General features: G+C 51.9%; 1 protein-coding gene across 2 annotated transcripts in view; it reads right to left on the bottom strand.

The window, feature by feature from the left end:
* Positions 1-12,650, bottom strand: part of PPP2R5C (protein phosphatase 2 regulatory subunit B'gamma) — a 126,773-nt gene extending 114,123 nt beyond the window's left edge. For both annotated transcript variants that reach the window (XM_025041975.1, XM_025041976.1), the window contains exon 1: positions 12,591-12,650. The gene's annotated coding sequence lies outside the window, so the exon portion shown is untranslated. The remainder of the gene's footprint in view (positions 1-12,590) is intronic.
* Positions 12,651-13,224: the final 574 nt, after the last annotated feature.

Raw genomic sequence — 13,224 nt, 5'->3', positions numbered from 1 at the left:
GTCGTGCAAACGACACTGAAGCCGAGGTCTGCGTCTCGTGGGAGCCGGTGGCGGGCGGAGGGTGACGTGGGAGGACTGCAGTGGCCACAGCGCCTTTGAAAAATGTGGCTGGGGAGAAAGAAGCGCGGAGGGCACCGGGGGAGGGGTTGTCTGACCGCCTGGCGGGGGAGGGGTTTGAATATGCTGGACGCTCTCAGGAGCTCCAGAAACGGCCAACAAGCACGTGGAGAGACGCTCGACGTGCTGAGCCATTAGGGAGATGCAAACAGAAACCACGGTGACAAACCACTGAACACCCGCTAGGGCGGCCGGAATTTAAAAAATGGACAAGTGGCAGGAGGACGTGGAGACGCTGGAATCGTCGTATGTTACTGGTGGAACATAATATGGCGCAGCTATTGTGGGAAACAGGCTGTTCCCCAGTAAGTGTAACCTAAAACTTCCACGTGCCCCAGCAAGCCCACTCCAAGGTATACATACACCTGAAAGAACTGACAACGGGTGTTCAAATAAAATCTTGAACACTGACATTCACAGCAGCACCATTCACAATAACCAGAAGATGGAAATGGCTTAAATATCCACACACTGATGAGACAGATCGTATTACACACGAACAACAAAGCACTCGTCAGCCACAAGGAGGGATGAAGTGCTGACACATGCCACACGCGTGGACCTTGTGAGCATCGTGCTGGGTGGAAAAGGCCAGTCCCAATAGGCCACATGTCGTATGGCCGCATCTGTACGAAATGTCCAGAACAGGCGAGTCCGCAGAGAGGAGAAGGTCAGCTTGGCAGGAAACGCAGAGGGCTGCTAAGTGGGTGGGGGTTCTTTTTGGGGTGATGACAATGCTCTGGAACTGGGCAACGGTGCTGGTGGCACCACACCCAGAACGTGCTGTCGCTAGCGGTGAGTTCTGTGCTGTGTGTGTTTTACTGCATTTAACATTGTTTCACCTGTTCCTTGCCAGCTTCAGGACCCCCGCCCCCGCCCCAAAACACTGTACCAGGGAGAATCAGGAGCTTCCTCTTCCCGTGACCCCACTGACCTCTCTTCCTCCCACGCTGGGAAGGTGGGCCTCTCTCCAGCAGAAGACTGAAGTCCTTGAAAGTGCCTGTCTTTTCGACTGTGACCCCCGGGGTCAAGGGCAGCGCCGGCACAGGCCCGGGAGGAAGGGGCACCGTGACTGCCAGCCCGCCCTTCCCAGGCCTTCGCTCTGCCAGGGCGGGCCGCGGCGCACTGAGCGCCAGCAGGTGCGCCTGCTCCGAAGGCTCCGTGCCGATGCGGACCGGGTGTTAACGCCGCAGGACGAGAAGCGACCAACGCAGACGGGCGGCCCTGGTCCAGGTGTTTCCTCACAGAATCACACTGGATCAGCTGTCCTGAAACCATGAGGAACTTGCGTGGCGCTGTATGACACCGTCAGGCCACTCGGGTAAAGCCCGAAGCACAGCGACTTCCTCCTTTCCTGTCCCTCTCGGAACGGAGGCTACGGCGGTTTTGCTCTCGCCTGTTTACCAGGGAAGTGTTTACCAGAGAGATGCCCCAGGAGCCACTTCGGCCTCTTTATTTTTGGTTTAGCGACAGGGAATTATTTATCGAACTCGGGGCTACTCATCCAACTCACATCAAATGGCTGATGTCTCCCATCGCTGGAAGTCAGGGGCCCCGGATGCTTCTGAGCAAGTGTGCAGCCCCCCGCCACGTTCAGAGGCAGCTGCGATCTCTAGGTGGGGCGCGGGGCCTTCGGGAGGGTCTGAAGCGCCATCTGAGACGTGAACTGAAGCTTCAGCTCACGACTGGGTGGCGACTGTGCCCTCCCCCTCCCAGGGCCTCTTCACAGAAGCACTACGTGGGCTCCGGTGCGGGTGGGCCTGGCAACGTGGGTGCCGGGATCCTTGACGCCTTGGCAGTGGGGTCTTAGACGAGGGGCGGCGGGGTGGCCAGTCCCCGGCAGGTCTGGACGGCGTGGGGGAGGCTGGACCTGCACAGTGTCTGGCCCACAGGGAGGTGCGGAGGCAGGAAGCACCGTCTGCCTTTGGGGTGCGAGGCCCTCTCCCCAGTTCTTCTGCAGCACCCAGTGCGTGTGGCGGCACCTCTGAAGGCAGACAGAATGAGATTCTAGAGGCTTTCCTTCACCCCCAGGAAAAAGCGACCCATCGCAGCTTCTCGTATGAGCTGCTTCAAGCCCACATGTCCCCGTGCCCGGCGGTTGCCCACGTCCCCTGACCTTCTACGTAGCCAGGCAACAGCACCCCAGAGATGCGTGCAAAAAACACAGGTGCTTGATAGACTTTCTGTACTTTTGAGATATTTCACGTAAACAAGAGGCACCTGGCTTTGTGACGAGGCCCCGTTCATAGACGTGTGCCCACATGAGGTGGCACCACGCCAAACGAGCACACCTTCCCTTCCTTCCAAACACCACGCGTCCAACACTTCACGGGGTGTGAGACGGTTATTGCTCACTGGGGCGGAGCAAAGCACTGGTCCCTCAACGGCTTCTGGATGGAGAACGAAGGGGACCTGCACAGCGAGTAGCCATGTCCGCTTCAGACGAGAGCCCGAGCAGAGACACACAGGGCAGCCCCAGCGCCCGGCTTCCCGCTGGACTATCTCCAAGTCCTGACCCTGCTCGGGATTCCACTCAGCCAGGGGGCGGCAAGCTCAAGTCCATGGGCCAAGTCTGGCCCCCTGCCTGCTTTCTAAATAAAGTTTTATTCGCACACAGCCAGGACTATTTATTTACATATCATCTATGGCGGCTCATTTGCTACAACGGCAGAGTCGCCGCCACAGAGACGGTACAGCCCACGAGGCCTGAAATAGTTATTAGAGTTTCCTGATGCCTCCAGGAGGCCCACAATCCCTGGCTGGGAGGCGAAGAACGGAAGAGAGTTAGTTCCCTGATCAAGGTCGATCGTGCGCTCACGCTCATCGGCAAACCTCGAGCCGCTACAAGCGAGCGATGATGCAGGAGCAGGAAAGTCCAAGCTCCAATCACAGATCTGCGCGGGGCACCTAAGGACAAGAGCATCCACCAGATGTCCGGGGAGTGGAAAGCAGACGATGGGGTGGGGGCAGGGGGCGACGAAACAAGGCAGAGGCAACTGCGATCTGGAAACCTCCAAGGCGGGTGCGGGGGGAGAAGGCGGGTGATGCCTTCTGGGGAGGCTCAGGACGCAGAAACTGGAGGGCAGGAGGGAGATGGGGCCGAGAAGGAAATTCATTTTGGTCTGAATGACCTGTCCACAGTCACTGAATGCGTCTGCGTGACACTGGGCCAGATGCTCACAAGGGGAGGACAGGTATTTCCCAAAGGTACCGGACTGTCTGGGACAAACCGAGGCTGCCGGCGTTGGAGCTGTCCTCAGAGCAAGCTCTCCGCAACCCCGCCTTTGCGCTTGGAAGCCGCCGAGCCAGCTCTCAGCTCAGGCCTGGAAGGCGAGCGGTCGGCGGACGATCCCCAGCCCAAGTCTAGAGCCCACGGCCACCGCGGCAGGGCCTCGTCTCTGCGTGGACAGGGACCGCAGCCATCCAAGAGGGCCACATCCTCTGCTTCAGTTCTTGCCCTTTTTCCTACAGAGGTCTGCTGCACAGACCCTTTTAAATACTTGCTTCTCTGCTCTAAATAGCTCCACGGCTTCCCATCACCCTTAAAGACCCAGAGCCCTGCTGACAGCTGCTGTTGCTGAGATCCTGCTGAGCCCTGCCGCCTGAGCCACCCACACTGTTCGGCCACACCCGCCTTTTTTCCAGGGGACACCCCAGCTCCCTCTGCCTCCGGGCCTTTGCACAAGCTGTTTCCGTCCCTGAGTCTTTATGCCCTTGGCTCCTTCTTCACATCTGGGTCTCACCTTTAACGTCATCTCCTCAGGGACCGCCCCTGACCACCTGAAGCGGCCTCCGGGTCTCTGTCATGGTCTTGTCCCACAGGGGTGTCTAGAAACGTGTGAGTGCAGTTCTGGTAACACGATGGCCAGAGGGTGCTACCGGGGTGGAGAGCCCTAGGGCCACTGCTCTGCCAGGTGTGAGACGCTCTCACACCAAATGTCACCAGCGCCCGCTAGAAACACCGGGGCCCACAGCCCTCGCTGGGAGCAAACTGCCTGAAGACAGGGGCCTTGCTGGGTCCCGCGCGAAGGCCCTAACATGCGTGACGGCGCTCAGCACACAGCTGGGGCGCAGGATGGATCGGCTGGGGGACTGTGAGTGGCGTGCAGGACAGTGGACAGGGTAAAGGCAGGGCATGACTGCGAGATGGAGAGCAGTCCTGCCCGCAGAGGGGTCTCGCTGTGGGGCCCGCCCTCTCCCACACGCCGCCCCGCGGGGCTGGGCCGCAGGCCGGCTCTGCGACACGGGGCTGAGGGAGGATGAGCGGAAATGGGAAACTACAGGTTTTCACACTGTTTTATTTTTTAACCATGTGTGTTTTGATGCACAAAGATAAAACACCTAAAAAGGCAGCTGAGAGGGCCACTGTTTCCCTCGGGTCTCTCCAGGTCACTCCTGTGGGGACGGCATCGGGTCCTCAGAACGGGGCGGTCTGGGACCAAGGGGTAACAGGCCCCTCCTCCCTCCTCACCACTGAACACCATCTTTCCCCCAGTTTTATACACTTCCTCTCCTTTGCCAATTTATCTCTTCTTTTCCTTTAAATTTCATCTTGAATTCGATATTTCATACTTAAAAAGTGACAGCTAACAAAGTTAAATTAAATTAAATACACTCATAATTGAAATATTTTGGAAAATGCTGCTAGGGCCTGTGCGACAGGACTATCTGTTTAGCGGGGACCGTGGAGTGTCTCTGTCCAACAGTGGAGCCGCCAGCTGTGTGTGGCTTCTGAGCACTTGGCTGCTGTGACTGAGGAACTGAACTCCTAAATCTAATCCGATTTTCATTAATTTAAATAGACATACTTGGCTGGTGGCTCACATCTCGGCGCAGGTCTAATGCCTCAGGGCCACCAGGGTTTGACCGTCCCACTGGTCAAAACGGCATTAGGTCGGAGCCCACACCCCTTGAGAGCCAGGCTAGACCTTGTCCTCAAGGACCACTGAAGATGGAGGAAACCCGTGTCCTCCAGCCAACCCGGCGTCCCGGGGGAGCTGCAGTCCCAGGCCCGTCCTCTCGCTCCCCGGGGGGTCGTCTGGCGTCTGGATTTGGGAAGCGGCACTTTGCTCTCACATCCGACCAAGGGGCAAGGGAGCCGCTGCCCAACGCAGCAGCGACAGGGAGAGGCGCGACCATCACCTGACCGCCGGCCGACCCAGACCCAGCTGCCTTGGCTCTGGCAGGGTCCCAGGGTTTTAGGGAACCCGGGAGGCTTTATATCTGGAATCTTTCAGATTAATGTTCCCTGCAACCTAGGAAAATGTCACCATGATTCATCATGGCGGAGGACTGACTCACCCAGCCCCCAGATGCAGGAGGCAGCGTCTCCGCCACCACACGCGGGGCTGCGGGGCTGCGGGGCTGCACTCACGCCCAGCTGCTCTGACACGCGCCTCGGGGCTTCCTTCACGGGCCAGAAAACTTCAGACTATTTCACGTAGTTCACTTCAACTCTTTCAGGAAGGACGTACCGTGTGTCAGAGCTTTTCATGAAGGGGAAGAGGCATGCTGACCTTATCGGTGGCCTTACCTGCCACGCATGACCCGCCCTCTGGGACGCCATCATTCAGTGGTGACCCTGGGTTTCTCAGATGCTCTAAAGCATCCGATTTCCTCCAGCTGTCTCTTCCCAATAAACGCACTCCATCTTGTCCCACTGATTCAGCGGCTGAAGCCGTAACTGAATGGGGGCCTAGTCACTCCCAAGTCAACGGAATGTCCACAAGCAATTGGCGTGACACTCGCAATGAGCAGAAACAGCCAACACTGCAGTTCTTAACAGGTAAGGAAAACGTCATTATCTTCATCTTCCCCAAGGCTTGCAGTGAGCAAGGGATGCTCAAAACAAAACTTTCTCCCTCTCCTTCCCGTCCCTTCTCTCTCTCATTTATCTCTCTCTCTACACACATACGTAAAACTTATAAAGTCTTAAAAATATGTTCTGAGATAAAACCACAATGAGATACCACCTCACACCTGTTAGAATAGCTGTTATCAACAGGACAAGGAATAACAAATGCTGGAGAGGATGCGGAGAAAAAGGGACCCTCATACACTACAGGTGGGGCTGCAAATTGGTACAGTCACTATGGAAAACAGTATGGAGGTTCCTCGAGAAACTAAGAATTGATCCACCATATGATCCAGCAATCCTTCTATTGGGTATTTACCCCAAAGACTTGAAAACCCATATCCGAAAAGATATCTGCACACAGATGTTCATAGCAGCATTATTCATAGGGGCCAGGACATGGAAGCAACCGAAGTGTCCTTCGATAGATGACTGGATAAAGAAGCTGCGGCACATGTACACAATGGGATATTAGTCAGCCATAAGAAGAGATGAAATACTGCCATTTGCGACAACATAGATGGACCCCTAGATAACCATGCTAAGTGAAATAAGCCAGACAGAAAATGTTGAAAATCATATATCACTTACATGTGGGATATAAACCTAAAAGCAACAAATGAACAGGACAAACGGAGGCTCATGGACATGGACAATGGACTAGTGGTTACCAGAGACCACAGGAAGGGGTGGGGGAGGTAGATGGGGTAAAGGGGGTCAAATACAAGGGGGTAGGAAGGCAAAGTGAGTAAAGGGGATCAAATATATGGTAGCTGAAGGAAACTGGACAGATGTCAAATTATAATGTACACCTGAAAATCATATAATTGTATTAACCAATGTTACCCCAATAAACTTAATTTAAAAAACGTTCTGAGAAAAATTCCCAAATAAATTTAAAATAAGAAATATAAAGCACTGAAGATCACATTGGAAACCCAATATTTAAGTGAAAATCCTACTTTGAAGTGCTTCAATTAAAGTAAGATCTTAGGAGTCTATACTCACAGCCACAGACCTCTGGTGTTATATAAAAGCGAACCAAAAACAACACCAAGATGCTCATCTTAAAATTTTCAATAGGCTTTAGAAAAAGACCCACGTACCATAATCTTCCGCTTTAGTATAATACTGTTTATTCAAAAACTAATTATACTGAACGAAAACTCTGCGTTAAAATTTCCTTGGAGGATCAAAAAGGCGATAAAGAAATAAGCCTCTTAACGAGAGAGATCTCTGTTCTAATTACAGTATCAGAAAAATCAGCAAGATAATGATCTGTGGCTCTGCTTCCTGAGCACTCTTAAAGTTCACCCAAATTCACCCATACTTCTGTACTCCAGGCCGTAACGTACGTGGCGAGCGCGAAGAAACATCGAGCGAAATGGCCGTCCTCGAGGACTTACTCTAGTTGGGGAGGCAAATTACAGGCAAATAAAGATGGTCCTAGACAGTTCAAATGATAACTGATAGAGCAAATAATTGCTACCCAAATTTGAAAGATGAAAAAAATATGGTCCGAGATCGTGAGTAAAAGCCTCCCTTAAATTTCAGAATAAACGAACTTGAGCTGGAGCTAAAAGGACGGACGGGTTCAGACAGGCAGCAGGGAAGGCAGCAGAGGGTTCTATACCAGTTCTCAAAGTAGCATCTGGGGACCTCTAGTGAAGTCCCTTAGGCCAGCGGTCCCCAACCTTTGTGGCACCAGGGACCGGTGCTCCTATGAGAACCTGGTGATCTGAGGCGGTGACGCCGGCGCTGGGGAGCGGCTGCAGGTGCAGATGGAGCTTCGCTCGCTCGCCTGCGGCTCACCTCCTGCTGTGTGGCCCGGTTCCTAACAGGCCACGGTACCGTCTGCAGACGGGTGGAGACCCCTGCCTTGGGCCCCTTCCGGGGTCCATTGTTTTTACGGTAACACTAAGACACGGTTAGCCTTTACAACCATCATCCCGTAGCCTCTCCACAGGCTACAGGACTGAAGGCGGGCGCAGGCTCGGGAAAGCCAGCTGTCGCTACCGAACCACACGTCAGAGATTCACAGACACACACAGCAAGGCCATTTTCTCAGTGAGTTTTTATAGCTGTTTCTCATAAAAATACGACACTTATGTTAACGTGTAATGGATGTGTTGTTATTACCAGGAGAATTCATATTTAAAATTTTGCAGCTTTACTTCCTAATGTGAAACATCAGACAACAATAACCCACCTAAACACAGCTCTCTGGGATGCTGGCTAACTCTGAAGACCGTAAAGGGTGCTGATACCCCTTCCGTTTAAGTACTGCTGCTCTAAAGGGAGAAAGTATTTCGCTCAGCTGTATGTGCCAGGCGTGACCTGCAAGCAAATGCACTTTGTGGAGGGGCCGTCTTGCCTCCAGAAGACAGCTGGCAACGGCTGGAGGCACTTGCCACAACTGGAGAGGGCGGGGGCTACTGCATCTCCTGGGGAAGGCCAAGGATGCTGGTGAACTTCCCGCACAGCACGGGCACACAGGCGGCAGGGCCGAGGGCTGGCTCCCACGGGGAGGCAGGCGCGGCCTACCAAGCACCCAGCTGGTAACACAGGACAGGCGTGGGCGCTAGGAAGGGGACAGCTCGGGGAAGAAGCAGTTGCTTCCTCGTCACCCCACGGCAGGAAGCCCCTCGCTCCCACTCCGCCCCCTGCTCCAGCCCTCCGCTGTCATGCTGAAAACAGAGCCTGGCACACAGCCCTCAGCAAAGATGCTGCTCAGTGGCCAACGTGGCAACTGAAGGCAGGGAATCCCACTGCCTACCTAATTATCACACGCACATTTCAGAAGTCTTTAAAGTACTATTTGTTCGGATCTGTTCTGAGTTTCAACAGAGTCGTTTAGGGTTGTAAGGAAAATGCTGGGAACAGAGTGGAAAATGTGGCATGGGAGGCCCCTGGAGAAAGTCTGAATCTCGATTCAGCCAACGCAGTGGCCGCTGGTGCCCTGCAGGAGGGGAGCTGGGGACGCTCCTCTCTGGGGGTGACAATCACAGCTGCCTCGCCAGAAAGCACACATGCCAAAAAAAACAACTCCACTGTCCTCTTCCAACTCAACCCACTCAGGTTAAAATTCCTGCCACAGAGACAAGGAACTGGAAAATCAAAATTTTCTTGAAATTTTTCACAAAATGTTATTTATATTAATGTGTAATAGGTGTTACTGTTATTATTAGATAAATTAATGTTTTTAAAATTTCAGTTTTAATTTTTAAAGCACGACCCCACCATCTATACCTGCAAGTCTGGCTCCCTGTCTGAGACACGGGGTGGTGGTGAGGGGGCTGGCAGGAGAATGAAAAGGGACGGATTATAAAGAGAAAGCATTTATTACTAAAGACAGGTGTCAAAATGAGCTAACAAGCTGCAGAGAGAACTGTTCAGCACCCTTTACGGTAACAGATGTTACGTAAGAGTTGCTGTAGAGACCTTGAAACAAAACGAGGCCGAGGCAGGGTATGTAAAATGCATAACCAAAGGACACTAAAACCACCTTTCCTGTGCTTAAAACACATCACTTTGCAAAGAGCATTAATACTTTTAAAACGTAACCCCGGACACAGTACACAAATTAAAAAACAAAAACACCATCACATGATCCGATCCTGCGAAATGGGCTTTAGGACCCTGAGCGATCGACTAAGACCAGAAATAGTCACAAGATGTGCCTCGTTCTGTTGCCACAGATCCCTGGCGTCACACCCAAAGTGAGTTCCCTCCGTCGCCTCCAGAGCGTCCCACTCCCAGGGGGCCGTGAGCCCATCTGCCACCTCACTCCTTAGAAGGGTGCCACGAAATAAACCAGTAGTAAGTACTGGGCAGAGACTTTTATTTCCAGGACACACGTGGACAAGCAAGTCAAATTTAAACATTCCATTTGAAAGAGAAAAAAAGAAAAGAAAAATGTACCAGTACACATTCAAGGAGCAGAAATTTCTAGAAAAAGGCGAAAGCTGTGCAGCGGCAGTTATGACCTTTCACGTTATTTTGCTTCATCGAGCGATCCTGTGACATATCCTGTGGGGAAAACTTCTCTCCAGAGGGGCTGCGCCTAATCTATCCCATTCGGTTAAAAATGGCCAAGTCATTCTAGGGATGAGGAAAGAGGACCATAGAAGTTACGTCACAGTTTGTGGCCACCAGGAGTCAGCACTTTTACCATCTAATCCTGGAGCTGAAATACCTTCCCCTGCACCACCCCCTCCTTTCCTGTCCTCACCGCTGGACTTCACTCTTACTAAAAGCTTAGGCCACCAAACCTTCCTTGTTCCAACTGAAAAGCGTTCTGCAGTGTGAGCTGCTGGCTCCCTTGCTTCCCGTGAGGCCAGAGTCCCATCAACAGGATCGTAGGGCCCGGGCCTTCCCACGCTCGAAGTCGTGCATTAGGTCAACCGGAGGCCACGATCTGCCCGTGTTCTCTGTCGGGATTACTTCCCAAACCCGGCCACTCTGCCCCGGACGGGTGCCTGTTCGCACCTCTCTCGGGCTGTGCGGCCTGAATGTGGTCAGCGTCCCGAGAGAGAGACGAGGCCACAGGGAAACCTGAGCGGACCATGACTGTGAAGGGGACGTGACACTACAGAGATCTGAACAAAAACATGGGGACAGCAAACCGATCTGAATTGTTCGGGTTAAAATATTCACGTTCAGGGGAACACAGGCAGAAGAGGAAGAGCGCGTAGCAATGGTTTGACTCGCCTGAGGCAGTCGTGTTTGGTAAGCGGGCAGAACTAGAAAAATGATGTGACGACACAGGGAAAAAACAGCAATAAAAAAGTTAAGGTTCGACTCAAAGTTGATGAACTGAAATGCCTCGATTTGTATTTCTGCAAAATAATTTACACAGTGATCTGCCAAGTATCAGCTTAATACGCCACGTTGCCTCTGGTATCCTTATGAGGAAGTAGTTAAGGGCCCGACATGTCAGTATTTTTCAGTGGTAATTTCAAGCTCTGTAGCTCCAGCTCTTAGTAGTGCTAGAAAAAAATACAAAAAAACAACTGGGGCATCACATTCAGACGCTGCAGGCCACACCTCAAGAGTCGTAAGGGAATGACAATCCTAGGAGCCCGATCTACCTTAAAACCACTCATTTTACATACTAGTGGTTTTGGTATCTTTCAGAGTTACTGACGGATTTTTCAGGTTCAAATCTAACATCATCCATCCTTACAGCCGAATTCTTTCCACTGAAACAGGAATAAATGAACCACACCCATTGATACTTCTTTGTGACTCTAAGTGAGAGAAGATGAATATGTGAGCAAGAAAGATTTGGGGAGCACTAGAGAGTCTTGGCAGTTTCCATGAAAGATCAATGAACTAAGGAAAGAGAAAACATACACCCTTCCAGAGCGACTAAATTGCATTTAAATCAATTTAGTCAAAAGAGTGACAAGGAAGTAAGCAAGCCAAATGCAAGAAGGCCACAGTAAAACCTGACTATCTACTATCAAGAAAAGGCAGGGAAAACGGGCACAAATAATCCCTACTGATAGTTAGGGAACCGTTTGGATTTCAGCTTTTTGCTTTGCAGAGGGCAAGAGATCTGCTGGAATAAATCGCCTGCAGAAGCCCGGGTTGCTTAGACTGCATCCAATGACAGGGAAAAGATAACCTGGGCTAAAAAAACAGAAGAGGCCACTGCAGATAATGGCCAGCAGAATCCAACTCATTCTAACTTGGCTTGCAAGAGGCTGACACTTTCAAATTAATGTCATTTGTGATAAGACCAGAGACTTCAATGATCCATGGAGAACTAGGACACTAAGTTAAGCTGCTTCTCTGCGCCTAACGATTCAGAAGGGCCTATAAGCTCTGCCTGTCCTTAAAGCTCCTGGACCCTTAGCTCGAAGTGCTCCAGTCCAACAACCAGTCACAAGGAAAAAAAGGCTAAGCTGTGCAAATGCTCTCAGAGCACAACTGTGTGAACGGACGACAGCGACCCCATCAGGTAAACGCAGTCCCTGCCGCGCATTCCCGCTGTTTCCCAATGAGCCCAAAGTCAAGAACCAGAGGAAGTTAGAACTGACCAACGCAGGCAGAAAGAAAATGTGAAAGACGACAGAAAAGCACACAGAATCAGCCAAACTAGATAAGTCAAACTACATCGACGCTACTGGGGAAAGAGGCTGAGGGGGTCAGATGTCAACAAAGGAAAAAGGAGCTGGCTCAGGGAACCGCAGCAGAGACGGCACCGGGGAAGCAAGGGTTGGGGGGAGGAGGAGAAAAAGCTGCTGAGAGGGGGACCTGGCTGCCTGCAAAGGGAGGAAGGGGGGATGGAAAGCTAAAAGGAACGCGAACGCTCCAGCTGGACAGAGCCTGTGGACCCAGTGTCTACAGGACAGGCTGCTAGATGGGGGCGGGGGAGGAGGGGGTGCGGTTAAAATACCAGCGCACAGATATGCACGACGTTCGTAAAGACATTCATGTTTTTCCAAAGCAGAATAACAATAACCTAAAACACTGAAACTGAGGGTTATGGAAGACGTCAGGAAAAAATCTCATACAGGGAAACATTACAAAACCCCAAGTTTTATCAGCCTCGATTTCTGTAACCTAAGTTAAAACCTGTCTAAGCACAAAGTGAATATTTGAGAACAGTTACCTCTGGTTCTAATACGTCTTGTCCTTCTTTGGAACTTTTTCCACTTTTCCCTGCTTTGGGTAAATCCTGAGAAATATCAAGCAGAATCAATTAGGCTTCTCAAAATTTAGACTGATAAACAACAGATAAATCAAAATGCAGTTTTAAAATTGACATACAATTTAACTAGGACTTATGATAGTTTTAATGAATATCAAGAAATTCTACATCATACAGAGAAACAACTAACACAGACGCTACCCTCCCCCAATTCGGATGCTCCTTTTTGTCTGTATCTGAGGTTGAAAACTTTAATCAAATTTATACAGTGCTCTCGGCATTTTAAAAGACCCACATCACATCCCTTTCTTCCCTCCCACGTAAGCGCCGTGCGCGGGGATTTCTGAGGTGATGCTGGAGCTCCACCTGACGCAAAAACAAGTCCCCCCCATGCAAACGCGGCGACACTCACAGCCATCCGCGCCGACACCCGGTGAGGGTAGGGTCTCAAGCCCCGAGCGAGCCTCTGGAGAGCAGGCTAAGCACTGAGCGGGGGCCCTTCGCTCCCTTTCTTCTGGCCGGGAGTCCCCCGCCCGGGGTCTGCAGCCCCCACGCCTGAAGCCCCTGCCCGGGCTGTGCGCGGCTGGCTCAACCA

This window comes from Pteropus alecto, unplaced genomic scaffold, assembly GCF_000325575.1.
Source record: "Pteropus alecto unplaced genomic scaffold, ASM32557v1 scaffold8, whole genome shotgun sequence".
Lineage (NCBI taxonomy): Eukaryota > Metazoa > Chordata > Mammalia > Chiroptera > Pteropodidae > Pteropus > Pteropus alecto.
The sequence above is the reverse complement of the archived record's forward strand: the minus strand, read 5'-3'. Positions and strand labels throughout refer to the sequence as shown.